Genomic DNA, 19,157 nt, shown 5'->3' on the forward strand with positions numbered 1-19,157 from the left:
CAGAAGGTACATGATGGCATTGTGTTAAAGAAGGACCTGCCTTTTTCCTACATGAAGACCACCGGGGCATTTGGTGAACAGAAGCTCCATCAAAGTTTGAAGAAGCAACTTTGTAAGTCCAACCCTAATGCTCTTGAATCTAAACGTGGGACCAAAGCTGAAGGAACAAGCTATTGACACAGCAGTGTGAAACACAGGGCAAATCCCCAGATAACTTAGCCTCACAGTAATTTCATGATGCTGTAAGTGCAGTTTTTTTTTACTTACTCTGCCATAGAACCTTGGAAATACAATATGTGTTCAACTGTTTCCCAAAGGAGACCACCAGTATAACAACAATGCTAAAACACAGTACTTCTGATGTAAATAAATAACGCAAATAGGGTGTAAAATAATCTCATACAAAATTACATACCAACAATAGGGCTGCTCGATTATGGCAAAAATCATAATCTCGATTATTTGGGTCAATAATTGATATTGATTATTAAAAACGATTATCCATTTACTTTGAAAACATCAATTTATTGAAAGAAAAAATGTGTAGTATGTTTTTAACAGTTTATTACCCTGAACTTTAAGTATAATTCAATTGAAAAACCAATAAAAAAATATATAATTTTTTTTTTTTAAATAATAAAAAAATTAATAATAATAGTTTTATTTCGATTATGTTGTTTTCAGCCAAAATCGTAATTGCGATTAAAATATGATTAATTGAGCAGCCCTAACCAACAATGCTTTATAATGAATTATAATACTGTGAACTAGGATCTATGAGGTTATTGGAGGTGACTGTTAACACAATCACACTGCCTTCCTGCTGTCAAAATCACAGCCCATGGGACTTGTCTCTTATCACTTTCCTTTGGCACCCTGACAACTGAGCTCTTAAAGGAGCAGTGCCCTTAAAGCCCCGCACTTTAAGACGCAGCTCAGAAATCAAACGTATGCAAAACAACCACACACACTTTCTTTCAGGACAAAAACAACAACAGGAAATGAAGAAGAGAAAATAGGGGAGAACATTCCCCTTCCAACTGAGCTTTTGTCATATGAACCAGATTTAAAGCATCTTGCGGTTGTTTGCTTGTGAGGAGAAATGTCAATCTATGAATCACTCACTGAAAGCCCATATTACTGAGTGGTGGATTCAGCCAAAGCCACCAAACATCCATCAAAGTGCTTGTTAAGTGTCTTTCGGACTTTTTCATTATATATTGAGAAGCTCTGTGTCTGGCTCATGACAAAGAATGACATGGCAGCAATCTGTAAGATGTATACACGTTTGCCCACTGGCATTCCAGGGTGATGCCAAGAAAATTAAAATGTTTCCAAACACTTTTGTACAACGGGATACCACTGAGTTAGTATCAAGCAAGTTTCGCATGAGATAAAAAAAAAGGTATGTTTGTTAATCTCAGTTATTCTCATGCGTGAACATGAGTCATGGATAAACATGCTGACAACCCTGAAACACACTGAAGTGATAAAGTGTGAGATTGTGAGAGTCATTTTGTTGTATCTTCAAGTACAAGCAAGGTAGATCACCAGAGCTTAAGCACATACTACTATCTAACAGTTTCAGGTGGAAACTAAACCACACTCACACATACAGAGTAACCCACACCTGTGGATCTTAACAATAGGAAACACAATGCAACCTCTTCACCTTAGCCCCCTCTTAATCCAGTAAATAGGAGAAACAAAGGGAGAGAAAGATAAAACACAGAACCCATAACATCCCTTACCTCTGTGGCCCGGGCTTTCATCTAAAAGCTCTTTGAACAGCGTGCAAAGGAGAAGTCTAGCTGGTGTTCTCTGATCAGAAAAGTGGATTCTCCCTGTGTCTTAAAGCAACACACACAGCGCAACTGACTCACACGCCCAGACACTGTGGAGGACACGTGGAAACTCCCTCCCGGCTTCAGCAAATCACAGCCCTCCTGGGGTAACCCTGGGTAACGAGGAGCGCCAAGAGGAAAAGCAAGGAGGGCTGGGAGGAAAAAGTGAAAAGTTCTCAACAGAAGAGCTCTCTCAGAAAGAGAAGGATGTTTTATAGCTCTCATCCATTTAGAGTCTCCGCTGCTAAAAGGCTCCACTGCTCCACTGTGTTGTTTTTCCTACATACTGCTTTTCCGTTGGCGAGGAGGAGGATGCGGGGCGTGTTACAGCCAAGGCGGTTTTCCATAGCTGTTTGAGGCGATTGAGCCAGACAAGCTGGCGTATAATGGCTGCAGCGCTGCCTGGGAGGCACTGGGGAGGGCGCAATGACTGGGGCTCTTGTCTGACCCTAAATACCACAATGACCCAAGCAGCAGGCAGCCCGCCACTAAGGAGGCAGAAATGTAGTGTGTATGTGTATGTCTGAGTAAGTGTAAGCCAGGGAATTTGAAAAAAAGTCCAGTGAGTAAAGACAGAGGTGCAAAAAAGAGGAAATGATACAGTGGAAGCAGAGGAGAAGCTGTATGGAAGTTTCTAAGGGCCAGAGGGGCCAAATATGCAGCTCTTTTTGATAAGCTAATTAAAATGCAAGAAAGTGAGTCAAAACCTTCTCTGGAATTAAAATTTCTGAAATGCATTTACATTTTTGTGACTAAGCCTCATCCCGGCGGAGACGAACTTGAGACCGCCGTCTGTTAAAAAAGCATACACATTCCTCCATGTGTCTATAGTTTAAATAACTGTGGTCACATGGTCAAACTGGACCCATTCAGAAAGCCACACCAGAACAGAACACAGCATCAAAACTGGACCAAGACTGTTCCTAAAGCGGCTCCCAACTTTCTCGCGGTCTAGTTGTTTATTCCAGAGTATCCGAGTGCTTTTAGGAGACATCACTCCAACAAATGGGAAACATGAGAGCCTATTTCACTCGGATGCTCATTTTGGTTCTTCTCTAGAAATTCATCATGGCCTGAATAGCCATTCAAAGTCACGACCATGCCACGCTGAATGAGCAGCTGTGGTATAGTCCTCCATCAGCCTTCTGCTTGACATGGAGACGTCAGCCCCGGGACACAATATTAGCCGCGTTCACCACAGCTAAACAACATTGTTATCAGCACAATAGTCCTCGTGGCCTAGTCTGAGCTCCTCTCAAAGCCCTTTGTCCGGCTATAGATGGAGGCAGCTAAAAGGTCGGTGCACAGCACGCTCGGAGAGGCCGGGAGGCATGAAAAGAGCGAGGCGCCAAGAAAAGAGAAAGAAAGGCGGGGAAGACTGCTGTGATGCATATTTATACAGAGCAGGTGCCGGGTCTAATTCCACATGGCAAAGTGATCTGACCGCTAATTAAGATCAATTAGGGGCCCAACAAGCTCTCCAGAGCCAAATTATATCCACGCTCTGAGCAACTGACTCATGCATACATCTCAAAGAAATGTCTTTAAATGCTGAACTAATGGAGAATTTTGATGTGGAAGCTCAAGGTCATATCATGATAATTAGATCACTACTGATGTCATATACTGCCTGTGTGTACCTGACTGAGATTTTACAGCATCTAAAGGAAAGGCGTATCTAATTTTGAGGAAAATGTGAGTACTACTATTGTATGCGCAGGGACACAGGTTTCAAAGAGCTTATAGACAGAGCTTTGCTTTGGGATAAAGCTTTCAAACACTGATACCGAGGTCTGAGGCTCCTGATGGCCTTTCAGTGACTCAAAACCAAAGCCCCTCACAGAAATCCCTTCTTTCAATTTGAGGCCCCAGTTACTTTAGTCAAACCAACATAAGGTCATAAATCAACTTCAATAATAGATGTTAGTGAGGTAAAGGTGAGTGCAGCCTGAGGGTTAAGAAGTCCCAGAGTGCTTCCATTTTTCTTTCTTTTCAAAACCTCCCACATGTCAACATTTGATATTTATTGTTTTTAAACACCCATCTAGCATACTAGCTACATGTATCCAGCACATTTACTTTGCAGCACTTTCTGTCCTTTAAGTAACTCAAGTATCTCAGACAGATGCACCCTATGTGTTTGTTAAACTGAAAGAGTTACAGTTAATTTGCCAAGAGACTACACTTTTTTATGTAAAATACATTCTGCCACATTTAATCTCAGGCAGATTACTGGTTATAATCCATCTGTGATGAAAAACTCTGGTCGAGGATTCTCACAGGGATGAAAAATGGCGTGGAGAAGGAGATTCGGGGAGAGAGCAGCACGGAGAGTTGAGTTTTCAGTCAGCGTGCTAATATTTCCTGTCCCCCGACTAAACAGCGTGATGGAGCTACTCTCATAGCTGGAGGCCGTTTATGGTTTGATGTCATTGATTATGCTGCCGACTGGGCTCTGCAGTCAGAGACAATTTGTGAACCGGGCGTCCATTGGGAGGAAATAAATTGATCTTAATTGCTCATTTGAGGAGAGATTAGCAGAGCGCCTCTCCCAGAAGCATGGATTTATATAGCAACAGTGTAGAAATTATAACTAGATGGCCGACGGGATTGGGGGTGTAGTAGACTGATGGAATTCACTTAATATGGAGGTCAAAGGGAAAGGTCAACTCTTTCGTTTGGTGCTTGGCTACAAAAGTCCAACTCACTCCGACTTTTTAACAATTAAACTGCTGTTTATCTTGGTAAACTGAACGTCTTTACAAATTAAAATAAAGACAACAATCAGATTGTGAAAACCCAAATTAAACTCATGAACATACAAGTGTTAATTGTGTTAATCATGTTTTATGACATTCTAAGGTTATATCTCCCATTCTCCCGCCCCTATTTCACCTTCTCGTCCCTCTCTCACAGTGAAAACTGTATTTTCTGCCGCTGTCAGCTCAGTTCATTTTCTACAAATTGGATCTCCTGTCGGACAAGACAGCCCAAAACAGAGTCAGACACTCTAGACTTTAAATGAACCAGGAGATGTCTGTGCATGCTGCACTGATGTTTGTATGTGAGAGGAAAACAAAACACCAGAGTGTTTGTCCTCAAATGTAAACTTCTGAAGCTTTGTTTGAGGAAGACACTGACTCTGAACATCCTCAAGGGGGGGGTGTGTGTGTGTGTGTGTGTGTGTGTGTGTGTGTGTGTGTGTGTGTGTGTGTGTTTTGAGAGGGATGAATAAGTTAACAGCTCTCAAAAAGATGGAGTGTGTGTGCATGTGTGGGATCAAGCAAACAGCTGGAAGACTGCAGGTGGAAATCAGCTTTCCATCAGCTTCTCTGCTAATTAAGCAGCTTAATGGACAGAAGAAGAAGGTCGTTTTGGGGGTTAAATATGTGGAGAGAAAGATACACACACACACACACACGGCATGTACTTGATCTTGGTCCAGAGCTACAGGATCTGGCTTTCAAACTGACTGATTGATTTTCTGGTGCAGTCATTACGCTCTCTCACACACACCTCAACATCTGTGCTGCAGCAGAACATCTCAGCGAAGTTTATTCAGTCTCATGTCATGTAGTCTAATCAAAGCAGAGCTATAGCAGAGCCCCAGTCTACACGCTGTGGAATTATAAAGAAAATGCCTGGAGGTGGTGTAAGTAATAGAATGAGTGACAGACGGTGCATAGGAAACATGTGGAACCAGAGTCTTTAGCAGCCACAGGGTCAGATAAGAGACACAGGGGCTTCTGGGAAAACAAATACACCCAGCCCTGCCCAGGAAGACGGGGCAAAGCACGACAGACAAAGGGGAAGAAGAGATACCTAATTATCTCCGCGCCGATAAGAGATAGGGAGAGAAAAGTTCCTTTTAAGGCGTAGAAAAGCGAAAAGAACATCCTTTTAGTAGTTGTTAACCTTCAGACAAAGGTCAGTTTGAATCTCAGGCATCATCAATAAAAACAACTTTCTGTATTTTGCGCGTGGAGTGCAAACGTCTGCATAATAAATCTGCATAATTAATCCCATCCGCAAACTGTATTATCTGTACTGGAATTGACTGTGGCTGTCCTTTGTGCGCTGCGGGATGATCTGTCACACGCTCCGTGGAGTGAGCTCTAGTGATTAATACCATCAGCCTGCGTCCCCCCCGCTCATTACCATAGCAAGAGTCGCAGTCGTGTACTGCGGCAGTCATGGGAGACACACTCCAGCCTCCCTGAGGTGATCCATCAGCGATCATTGACCAATGCGGGGCAATGCATCAGTCACATGGAGCTCACTGCTAGAGGTCACCAGAGGTTTTCAGGAAAACAATGAGGTGCTGGGGATTCAGGGAGCAGGTAGAAGTGTGCGTGTAGAGTAATCGATGGTCTCGTAGAAAGCAGAAGTCAAAGGAACACATTGAAAACCACAAAGGCGCATACACGGCATCAATCACCGGACTCAACAGGAAGAAGAAAAATCTATTAGGAGGAGGCAGAAATCAATTCATCTGCGATTTGAAAAGGATGAAGCGAATTGCTTAAAGTGCCCCAGACTTGAACTGGGACGATAAAAGCTGCGCCTTGGAATCAAAATGACATGCGGCTGGTGAATACAGCTCTATCTGGGGCAGTAGGGCAAACAACCAAGTCTGGCTTTGTCCCAGCAGACACACAAACACAAAAACCGCACACACACCTGCTACGCTGGCACCTACTGCAGGGGAGGGACAAACACATCCTATATGTGAGTGTAGGGGAGTGTGGTTTTCCTCCCCATCCATCACTGCCACAGACAGGAATTAATCCCTCTCCGCATTCTTGAGGAGCTCTGACGCCAGAGGGAGCTTGCCCTTGTGGCCTCCCCCACCCTGGGCGTAGAGCAACTCAACCCCAGGAGCAACCCCGAGCCACTTTCACCCGCTGCAAAGTCTGACACTTTATCAGAAATGTGTTGGCACTAGGGATGTCCCGATCCGATCACGTTATCGGGGATCAGAGCCGATCACGTGATTTTCAAAAGATCGGAATCGGGAGAAAAAAATCGGGGATCGGGAATTTTTTTTTTTTTTTTTTTTTTTTTATAAAATATTTTTATACATTTTATTTAATGTTACAAAACAAAAATGACCATGTTCACGTCTTAAAGTCATCCTGAGGCCTTAGTTTTGGTTTAAAATTACACAACATCATGTATGTGTTGCTTCTTTTGGGCTTGTTTTCATAGACCTGGTTGCTTATTTCTCTCAAATCTGGCAACAGAGTGGGCAGGGCGCAGTGTCTAATAGCAGCAGTAAGCTAACAAGAGGCTACGTTCAGCTGGTGCCTCGGGAGTCGGGACAGAGAAAATGTCAGGAATTTGGAAGTATTATAAAATTGAAAGCGAAGGCAGTGTAACAGCCAGATGCAATGTTTGCAAGGCGGAGGTTCCGCGTGGTGGAAAGAACAGAGCTACGTTCAACACGACCAATCTAATACAAACACCAACAACAACACGACGAGTACACAGCGGCCACTCAGGTAACGGCACTGAAACAACCGACACTTTCAGAGACTTTTAAAAAGGAAAGAGAAACTGCCCCAGAACAGTGAAAAGGCCAAAAAAATAACAGCCAAGATAGCTGAATTCATCGCGTTGGATGACCAGCCGTTATCTGTTACCTTTTTTTTCTCTTAATGCATTGCATAAAGATCGGATCGGGAAAAATCGGTATCGGCAGATTGTCAAAATCAAATGATCGGAATCGGATCGGGAGCAAAAAAAGGTGATCGGGACATCCCTAGTTGGCACAGTGCGAGCTGATGGATTACCAACATGTGATTTAAGCTTGAAAAGCCAGAGGACAGGTTGACGCTAATGGATATGGTAATTTCAATGTTATCTCCTTATGCCAAGGCAACCCATATGTTCATGGTGAACTAGCGCTACAACTGGCAATGTCTCTCCTTTTATGGCCCATTATAGGCCAAAGTGTCGATCGCAGTCGGGCCAAACAGGACATGAATCACTGTGCTTGCTCCGATTGAATTCATGAGCATTATTTTTTCTTCAGCGTACAGGTTAGAAGATTATCATAACACAGTAAATACACCAATGAACATGATAAGTAAGGGATGCCCTGCTAGAGTTGGCACCCCATGTACCATCTTTGGCTTCACTATCAATACAAGCAAAAAGGCTCTCAAAAAACAGTAAGTAACTGAACAAAATAATGTGACGACAAGGCTTTAGCAATTGTTTGCTCAGCACTTTCTGCGCAGGTCATACATCACAGTCATGTTTGCTAAAGCCACAAACTCTGACAAACTGACAGGGGAAAGCTTAGGTGATGCTTTAAGTCCATTAGTGGTGAGTCGACTTGTTTGGGCCTGTCTGGTTGGTTGGCTCATGGTGGTCAAGGTTAAGATAGATAACAAAGGAGCTGCTAGCCATTAGGGGTCATTACCTGAGGTAATTACACTCCATATTAAAGCCTTTCCTTTACTACGTTGTCAGGTCAGAAAGACTACCTCTGTTAAGTGCTCAGGATGGATTTTACCTGGTGAGAAAATCATCTGGAACATGGCAGATCAGTCAATGTTCACATAAGCATGACATAATTCAGTGCTTGCTTATAATGTAGTAAGCAGCTGAGATCTGTTTAACCCTGCCTTGTTTCAACATATGAACACTTAAAGGAATGCCTGAAACAAGTGAAACCAAACTACAAACAAGCAGGATTATCCCTCTCCACCAGAATGGAGGATTAACTTTGTTTAAAAAGTAATTTCAGGACTGCATTGCTTATCAAGAAGTGACCTTTTCCCAGCGGCAAATCTGAACCCCATCACAAATGCATTAGACGACGCAGGAATGCAATTTCTTTCCGTTGAAAAAACTGAATGTGATGACTCATTACAAAGTATAGTGTTTTTCCTGTTAGTATTCTGGTCACACTGTTGGGGCCTGTCTGAGACAAACATACATCCTCTCCTCTAGCAGAGTAGAGTCAGGCCAGCGGCTGTAGATGGCAGGATAAAGCGGAGGGGGTGTCAGCATCAGGTCATGGACCTACATCAGAGCCCAGTAAACAAAGGACCACAGTCTGGACGGCTAAATAAACCATCCATCAGGTGGAATCACCGCTGTTTAGACACGTCCTGCTGCTCTACCTGGAGCATATATGCAGTGCGTTTACATGCATGCAAGCGTATACATGTCCTTAAACACTCCTCTAAATAGGAAATGTCCCACTTAAGTTAAAACATGCGAAGAAAGCTTGTAATAATCTCCACATAAAGTAACTGTGGTTTGACATAAAGCTGGCTCTCCGCAGAAGAGGCAGAATAACTAATATTCCCTGCTGAGCTGGCTGTTGATCAAAGGTTGGTATATTCCTAAAGCAATAAACAGGTTATGAAAAAAGACCAGCTTGGTGCAATCTCGCTTTTACAGGAAAGCAGGAACATTATAGCTCCCCTTATCATAAACCAAAACAATTTGTTTTATTGCAGCTTCAAGCCCAGCTGACTGTACAGTAACTGTTACTGTTCTTACAACACAGATAAGAGGGGAGAAATCTGAGCTACAATGTCTGCTCAGCGTCCTGAAGGGACTGGTGATGGGGGAGACAGCTGGTTAAACACACACTGCACAGGCCAAACAGTCAAAGATGTGTCATTTGATTCAAACTAATCCACTTCATACATCAGGACACATATTTGGGACAATCTTGATGGACCTAATTTCATTATTACGGCCAACAAACAACCACACCTGGGAGAGTAAAAAACACTAGTCTCTGTTTGCAGCTAGCTGTGGCCATCAGTGGAATGTTGTTTTTTTTAAATGTCAAAAGAATAGTCGTTTTTCATGAAACAATGGCAGAAACTGCTTTTTCGAGTCTCAAAATTATTCCTATTGAATGAAATTTGCTCTGTTTTAGAGCATATGGATAATCTAGAAATTAAACAGCATTGAACTATAATGAAATATTTGTTAATAACACAGCCCTTATGTTCAAGTGTTATGAGAAATAATGCCAAACAGGAAACATGGTGCAGGGAAGAGTTCATCACTCACAAACAGGTTTAACACCTGCCACGAGTGTGTGGACACTCCTTTGCATGTCTGCTTGTCTCTCTCCCAGCAGATGTTTTAGTCAGTGCACCCCCCATGACCTAGTTTATGTCCAAAAACTGTGTCTTAGGTTAACATGCAATTCAATGATGTACATAGAATGTTGTATAAATGTTTGGAGGATATTTGCTTGGTAACACTTGTGCCATTGTCTCGGACTCCTTATATTAAAGTAGAAACAGCTTTGGACATTTAACATCAGGGCAGGAATTCTTCAAAGCTCACTCCTATAAAAAGAAAAAAGAGCCCAAATGGCAAAGGTGAGATTAGATTTCACAGTTGAATTATCGCGAGAAATTAGTTGGGAGCCGTTATCGACCTATAATCCAGAACAGGTGCTCCACAAAGCACTCAGGCAGTTCTTTGCTAAAGTTAAATAAACGAGACAACAAAGACTGACCTGTGCCGGCTGCAGGAAAAACACATAAACCAGTTTCTCTAGTCACGCGGATGCAGAGGCACGTGAGCTAATTCGATTGTGGCAGAGAAGTCACAGACAAATCTTTGCAAAACAAACTCCTTTGTCCGGCCCTGCAAAGCTTTTTCATGAAGGAATGTGGTTCATAAAGACTGATAACGCAGTAGGAAGACAAGCCAATGCGGGCACCGAATGGCACCTCCTCAAAGGGCATGGCAGGACCCGGCTAAGCGCTAGCAGCTGTGCCACATGTGCACCACTTTTACCGACACGATTAAATTAAGGCCCCTGCCAAACTCATTATTATCCCATCCATATAGGGAGGCTCAAGAATGTCAATGAGTATCCTGCTCATTATGCAGTCGTCATGCACGGCGCCCAGGGAGAAACAACTACTTTGACACGATTACAGACTGTAAATCAACAGCAAATCCCAGTTGACGGGGTTCTATTGTGTCTCTGAAAAGTTACAGGCCAGTACTTAATTTTTATTCTGTTAAATAAATGTCTTGACCAATTGAATTACAGCTTGCGGGCAGATGCGACATCCCGCTGATGTCCCACAGGAGGGGATGGTGGAATCGACAGGCAGATGCTCCCACCAGCGGAGGTCACGAAAGGTCAAGCTGTTCCATTATGAGAGGACAAGGGTGGTATTTATTCACTGCCTTCTCCTCCTAGGCAGGGGTGGGCTTAGAAGGAATAGAGATGGATACTTAACCCTTGAGGCAAATGGCTGACTACAATCTACCCACTGTTGCTCTCAATAATGGTAAAAAATGTCCATAATCGCAGAAAGCGAGGTATGAAAAGGGCGGGAAGAAAGTTGCTGGAGAGATTCACAGATTTTCAGAAATGATCAAGAGAGAGCGCCGCCACTGAGTTAATAACTAATGAATACACACTGCCAGGACTCATGCACGGAAACCCACTTTAAACAGCAGTAATGACCACAGAGGCATACAGTGGTTTAATGTATCTAACCTGACTTGAGGCTGCTTTGTGTACATCAAGGTGGCTCTGATGTACCCCTGCATACAGTATATAAACTATCATACCAAGTTTTTTCAAAATGTTTCAAGCTATGTGTTCATTTATGTTAGCCTTGGACTCCTGTGGCTTGCCAGACTAGCGCATTACAAAGCGTTCTAAAAAGCCCAGACATTAAGGGCGATGATATGGATGCTGGTAAACGCTCGGAAAGAATGAGTGCAGTCTTCCAGCTTGTTAAAATACTTGTTGGCTTAGAAAATCGCCTGTGGCATTGTATGATAGCATGATTAGCAAATAAGCAGGGGGCATGTCTGGGACCAAACATGAGCACTTAAGACAACCCCCTTAGACACACACAAACACACACACACACACACACACAATTGTCATTACAGAGAAGCTGCCTGGTGACTAATGGACTACATTCTCTTGTGCCAATTAGGTGTTATACACGCCAATGAAAAACAAAAGATGTAAATGTGTTTATTTAGGCTTCCTCATCTCAATTCCAAATGTCATCAGCCACAGGAAAGAATAGCATATGATTCATCGAGTGAAAGGACAGAATACAGAGAGAGATGATGCATGAGGTTAATAATACAACGTGACGGTGTAAGTACAGCTTTTCGCCTCTAGCTCCTTGAACTGTAACAGCTTTAACCATCAGGAAACCCCAGTTCCTGGCATTTCTCAACATCATTATTTTAAGCTTGGGCATGCCAGTAGAAGAACGCATGCCGTGTATAATATTGTTAATAGCATAAAAAAAGGCTACCACAAGTTTCCAGTGAGGACGATGGCTCCACGCGAGCAGGCCACAGATCTTGCCTCTTGAGACCTTAACCGCCCCCTCGCACACACGCACAAAATAACTAGTAGGGAGCAGGATGAGTGCCTAAAAAGACAAGGGTGGTTTTCAAAATAACTTCAAGAAAATATCACGGTTATTAAAGTCATCTTTTCTACTGTTAGACTCTGCTGGACAGAAACAGACTGAGAGAACTGTTGATGACAATGATCCAAGCTAGAGCATAGATACCTACAGCAAAATAAGTGAAATTAAGCTTCCTGTGTTTTGTATTGAGAAAGAAGATCATTTGCGATAACCTAGACACCAAAGTCAGTGTGACACTACATCAGCCACCTATTAGTCACCAGTCAGGGTGTGCTCCTTGGATCACTAACCTCATGAGACTGTGAATAAATGATTCCACCCTCCATAGAGGAAATGATTTATAATGAATGACTTCAGAGCTGTACACATTCACTTTACACCCGATCCTGTCACATGCCAGGCGAATATCAATGAGTATATTAAAAGGGTCGAAACGAACGAGGCAGGCAGAAGGATTCTTATCATAAAAGCAGATGACAGGTTAAGAAAACGCTCATCGTGTTACAGCTAACAGGCGGTTCACACAGTTTCTCCATCAACGTGGCTGATGAAGGCTTTGAGAGAGTTATGCCGTGTAACACAGAGTTCTTGTTATTCAGCTAGAAAGAATGCAAGCAGAAAAGCTGCCATATGACATGTGCGCCAGTGGCCCCACATTCGGCACTGATTTTCTACACACTCACACACACACACACACACAGAGGATATGCACATCTCTTGTAGTTGTGAGTCACTCCTTCCCTCTTTAACCACAGAGAGCCAGTCTAAAATGTAGACACTTCAAGCTCACACATCATCTACATCCAGGGAGATCTGTGTGGAAAAGCCAACAATGGTCCTGTTGAGTGGGTCAATCCACCAGGGAGGTTTGAGGGGTTGAGTGAGATGACCCATACTTGCTACTCTCATGGCCACCATGGCTAGTACATAGGGAGCAGTGGGGTTAGTGTGCAACAAAGCCTGACCAAAGACCACAAGCCATCTGCTTTAACTTTGCAGTAGTGGTGTAGGTGTTTATACACAATGTTCTTTTTGTTCTCACTTTGTCTCCCTCCTTTATTTGCTTTCAAGCCTAGAGTTAGACAACATCAATCAATACCACTATCATGCTGAAAAGTAAATATGAAGCTTGAGGCAGAATACTGTTAGATTAGCTTAGCATACAGACTGGAAGCAAGGGGAAACAGCTAGCTTGGCTCTGTCAATATATTTTTGAAATATAATTGGCCTCCAGCACCCCTAAAAGTAGCTGTAGTTCTCCTCTGATAACCTTGTTCAGATCAAAGTAGCAGTGCTTTAAAAGACTAGGGAGTCTCTAAACCAAGCAGAACACTTTCTTGGCTCCAGTACCTTTAATAACATTAGAATCGAGCTGCAGACACATTAGGAGTCAGCCTCTCCAATGACAGTTGAATGTCAAATAGCATTTATAGCCTCTGGTATCCCCTGTACACACAGCACATACATGGGGCTGCCGGTGAACTGGCTGCCCTTCACCTCTTCTCTAATATCATGCCGTGGGGTTCAGAGATTCTGCAACATGGCATAGATTTTCTGTGAGTGGCAAGTTTTAATAGCCCTCTGACATGGCTGGGAATCCACAGACTCATAAAACTTTTAAAAAGCAGCATTTATGAGTGCCCAATAGCATCTGCTGCAACACCGTTTGAAGAAGAAGAAGACATAAATATTGCAGGACTCTCCCAGGTTGCAACAAGCTGAGCAGCGACCTGCACTCTGAGTAATCCGCTTGACTTGGCATCAACTCATGGAGGAACTTGCCAACTATAAGACTGACCCTTTTCACTTTGAAATAATGCTGTGGCATGTTTCGAGGCCAAAAATGTGGCAGAACCAGAAAGCCACGATGACAGTATAGACTTTAGCTCCTAAGCTACATACAATGGTGAAGTTGTTTCTCCGTTTCCGAAAAAGGTTTCTTTTCTCAACATTTGTTTGTACAAGGCTTGCTGGATGGAACTGTCTAGACTGTCCATTTCATCCACCTTTGCACCTGCACCCATCAACTGTTAAAGCCACACGAGACGTGTATACACTGAGCAGCCAGGGTGGCATGGAGAGCGAGCCAGGCTGTATGAGCAATTGTTTCCCTTGGGCGATAGCGAGTGAACTCTGGGTTCTTGGCGCTGGCAGAGAATAATGAAGTTGGAAGGTTCCTTGCAATGAGGAAACCCAAGTCGACCATAGGGAGGAATGGAGAACTGCTAGTCAATCTTTGGGCATCCAGAGAGTGCTGAAATAATAAGCAAGCCCACACACAATCTCTCCCAATGCCGCCTGGCCGATACACCACTTAGATTCCATTACATTCAGGATATGATGCATGTTATACTATTTTGCTGCCATTTCACAGACTGCATAAACTGATGGAACTGATTAAATGGTCATTAAATTACCGTTTCTCTGCTCTTATCTTGACATACTTCACAATGAGTCACTTTGCTCACATATCCTCTTTTGTTCTGACAGCTGAGGCCTGTCAGACAAATAAGCCTTGACGATAATATCGTGCCAGGAAACATGTTATTTGGATACATTTACCTCTTTGAAAAAAAAGGATTTTCAAGAAAGCTTTAATTGAGCATGTTCACTAAGTGGATACCAGGGTTACCTGACCCAAAGCAATCAGGACCCTGCCTCTGTTTGCGCTGGCTGGACGCCAAATGACTGAACCAACATGACAAAGCCCTGAGAGTAAGAAGTGGAGAAAAGAGATTATCTTGCTCGGAGATCAAACCACATACTGCTAAAGCATGGAGGGGGGATGAACAGGGAGAGGAGTGCTAATGAGCCTGAAAATGTTCCTCAACATAACACGAATATAGTGGTTGCCAAAGACCCTCCCCAATGCACTTCATATTTGTCACAAAGCCCAGGAAACTGTGCAGATATACGCACGTCATGCCCATCGCAGTTCAGCGGGGCAATCTACTGAGCCAGCAAAAGAAGGGAAACAACATCAATATCTTGTAAGACTGCAGAGTTATAGCAGTTTTGTGTTGTGATGACGGATAGATTGTGCTAAAGGAAGACTATGATGAACGAAGTATTGGACGCAGTTGGATGCATGTGCGGTCAGTGATGGATTTTTTTCACATCAAAACCCTCTTCTTATCGGCTCTTTGTGGGACTGAGATTTAATTCAGGTGAATCATATTGTGATAAGGATCAGGCAACGTATGTCCTCTAAATTATCTATAAAAAGCAAAGAGATCTGGCTCAATTAATACCATGCAGTTCAAAGAAAAAATGAACGCAGCTTTAATTATTTAACAGATGACTGTTCGCAGAATCAATCGCCTAGCTTGAGGTGCTGTGGACACTACATCAGAAGTTCGTAGCTTTCATCAATGACAAAGGCTCCACCCACTGATGAGCAGGTGGGATGCGCTAGGGTAAATGTGTACCCACTATTTGCTCCATCCATCATGAAGGGAAACATAAGACACATGACACCAACTGAACATCCAAGCAGCGAGCACTTTGGCCTGTAGCACCAGCTGTGTTTGCCTTTCCAATAGGGCCAGGAGAATAAGTGAGACCTTATGGCTACTGGGCCGAGGTAGGGCGGATCAATCTTAATTTCTATTGTTATAAGGATTGACCGGTGAGCAGGCTTAAAGCAGAGGAGAGGGGGATGCACAATGGGGTATTTCCATACAAACAGGGCTGTTGATCGCTTAAAGAATATGCCAACACGTGTCGTCTTTCGAAGACATACGGAACAAAAAGGCTGCCCTCTCTAAGACGATAAGACAACTAATTGGTCACCCTTCAATGGGGTTCCCCAATGCAGCTGGATTGTCTCGATTATCAAATGTCATACATACGTAGATCAATACACTAGCATATCGCTCTTTGTACTCAATACTAATTGTTTTCTCCGCCTCTTTGTTCATACATTTTGATAATCAAACTACTTCTTGTTCACCCACGGCTTGTAAATCACATGATCGTTCGTTCAAATTGCTGAGGCAGCATCTCCTTCACCTTCCAGACTGATATATTGCATGCTCTCTGGTAAGCTCACAGGAATTACATGCACTGCTACTCAACTGCTGCCATGGGAGCATTTTTGCTTCATGCACACCAATCGCCATATGATTTATATGACCATCAATGGAAGAATGATAATGGCATGTCTTGCAGTTATTTCTTTCTTCAGGGTTAATGAAAGTCGTTGTCACATGTGAGGTTGTGTGGCGCTGTTTAAAGGGCTACCTCGCTCACTTCTCGACCTACACACCAATCACCTGCACTTTAACTCTTAATCCATTACCTCATTTGATACGTTGTTAAAGTGCCCACCACCATTTAATCTTCATTCTCTTTGAAAACCTTACAAGCCATTGTTTAGTAGGTGAGCCCAGCAGGAGTGCAATTCAATTTAGAGCTACAGAATAATCTCTACAGAGGTCTAGGAGCTTTGGGTTGTTAAGAAGAGCATGAATGGGTGCATCGGTTCAGCTTGATGAGACCATGTCGCTCTGCTGAGCTGGTCAGGAGGTTCCCGTTTGTGCAGCAGAGAGGGGGATCTCGTGTTGAAGTAGATACAAAAAAGTGCAGCTGACTGAACAAATCCCTTAAAATGGATGGGTAAGTGTGTGTTTCTGCAAACCTAGTAGCCTCAGCAAAACAAGTCAAATTCAGAAGCACTGAATTATGCAGCACAGACCGTACCGTTCCGTAGTCACAGTGTTGGGTTATTATTGTGTCCAAACTGCCACTACAACACAGGATGGGTGTTAGTGAAAGCTCTTCCACTTGAAGTTGTGTACACCAGGAAAGGGGTCAAAGCCAATCATGTGTCTTTTCGTTGGGAGCCGCGATGAGTGCGGTAGCAAATGAGAAGTCTCAGCCAAGATGCTGTCAACACCAGCTTTTGGTTCACCTTCTTTTTATAGTAACCTCTCCAGACGCTGCAGGCCGTACACTACCAGCAAACACTTTGAAAGCCAAATATAATCTCAACCACAAAAGAAAGAAATAGAAACCTATAGGCCACTATTACGCTTGCCTCACTGTACTGTTTGCCCTGAAAATACATAATCAAGGGAGTGGATATGCTGAGAATGGACAAAAAAAGTTTCAAGTCATATTGTCTCGAAGATGCCTCAGTCATGTGAAGTCCCTGTGGTTTCCCCCTGCAGTGCCTCTCTACCTAGACAGTAAAAGGCCTTTATCCCCCGTGTGACAATAAGCACAGATGTTACCCATGCCTGATAAGTCACATGCACGCCACCTTATATGGAGAAAAATGTGCCGGAGAGAAGACATGAAACATTGGCGTTTCTCAGCCAGTGTGCTTCAGAATTAACGACGACGGGCACTCACACACAGCTTTCCAAATGGCCTGCAAGAGAGTAGAGCAAATTCCAAGTTTCTCACTTGACGAAAGCTGCTATTCTAGTCAATGACAAGAAGAGTCATTTTTCAAACAGTCAGGTTGTTCTTCTCCCCATAACTCAAAAGTCACACATTCTATATCAACTGACTTCAAAACAGACTGTTTAATGAGGGAAGTTCCTGTGGTGATTATGTCACCGTTAGATGATGTTATGGAGCCATTCCACTTAAATTAGACTTGAGATGAGCTGTAGAAGCCTGTGAAGCAACTCTGAGCCACCCAGAGAGAGGGTAGCATTACATATCACTTTGGACTGGTAAACAACTTTGAGAAATAGACAGTCCTGCCAGCCTTATGTCATAACTCCCAACTCGTGACAATAGAAAATGCGAACGAGCAAAACACTATTATGGTTCCCATTAAAAAGAAATTATTGGTCACACTGAATCAGTTTCACTCGGGTTCAGGACCCCGTCCCAACCCGGCTAAGAAACAGAATAAAAACATAATGTTCCTTGTGGTCCAAGATTTCTTAACCGCAAAAATGTGAAGCGAAAAGGCAAAAACATGCATGTGGTGCCATGGCTTCTGACCCAGTGATTGTGTTACTGGCCTTCGCACAGAAACAGTGTGCACGCATTAGAACAGCAGCAATTATGTACGAAAATTATTATTTTAGAGTCTATTATATTGTCAGGGGAGACTGAAATGTAAACCAATCAAACAGCAAGTTCCCTTTCCAGAAAAATAAACCAAAGACATTCTTTTCTCTGTGCTCATGTTGGGCTGAGTCTAATTCTTGGGTAAGAACGATCCACATAAATAATAAAAAGGCAATTACAGTGCGTCCAAAACAAGAACAGTAAATAATCATTAATCCAATTAAGTACCATAAAACTACATTTCCTGACAAGTGAACTTGGTCAAATCAATGAAGGCCAGCCAGCCTCTGTAAGTCAAACATTAGCCTGTTAATAATATTACAACCTTTCTAAGCTGTGTGCAAAGGCAGCAGGGCAGTCCGACTGACATTTCAGGGATTCCATGACAAAGGCTCCAAAATGCCAAAAGGCGTGCCCAGCCCTTACTACTGTTCCTTGGGTCTGTTTTCTCAGGGCGGGCCCTTCCCTCCAGGGGTCCCGGGGCCCTTCCCTCCAGGGGTCCCGGGGCCCTTTTGTTACTTCTGTTTGTAGCTACAGAGCCCTTCCACCCCAGCACACGGCCAAACAACAATGCAGGCCGAATGTAAATCACATCCAAACATTCCCCTGCATTTAAGGGAATTACCAACGCTAACAATCTCTCATAAATCAGAAGGAAGAAAGAGGAGAAATGAGGGTCCCTGACACTGATGTGAGATACATGTTGAACATCTTCACACTCAAGTGATCTATTGTGTCAATGAAAGGACACCAAAATACCTTTGGATTGGAAACACAGCTGAGCATGCTGACAGGGTGTATTTTGTCTTTTTTTATTACATAAAACTGAGATTTGAAACACTAAATAAATAAATAATGGACATTGCAATTATGAAAA

At 43.1% G+C, this 19,157-nt stretch overlaps 1 protein-coding gene across 3 annotated transcripts in view; it reads right to left on the bottom strand.

Moving 5' to 3' along the window:
- Positions 1-19,157, bottom strand: part of tiam2a (TIAM Rac1 associated GEF 2a) — a 127,013-nt gene that overhangs the window by 56,270 nt on the left and 51,586 nt on the right. The window contains exon 1 of one of the 3 annotated variants that reach the window (XM_034123614.1): positions 1,752-1,824. The exons of the other annotated variants lie outside the window; for them this stretch is intronic. The gene's annotated coding sequence lies outside the window, so the exon portion shown is untranslated. Of the gene's footprint in view, positions 1-1,751; positions 1,825-19,157 lie in introns of those variants that run through there. 3 annotated transcript variants of the gene reach the window in all.

The sequence above is a fragment of the Trematomus bernacchii genome, unplaced genomic scaffold (assembly GCF_902827165.1).
Source record: "Trematomus bernacchii unplaced genomic scaffold, fTreBer1.1, whole genome shotgun sequence".
NCBI lineage: Eukaryota > Metazoa > Chordata > Actinopteri > Perciformes > Nototheniidae > Trematomus > Trematomus bernacchii.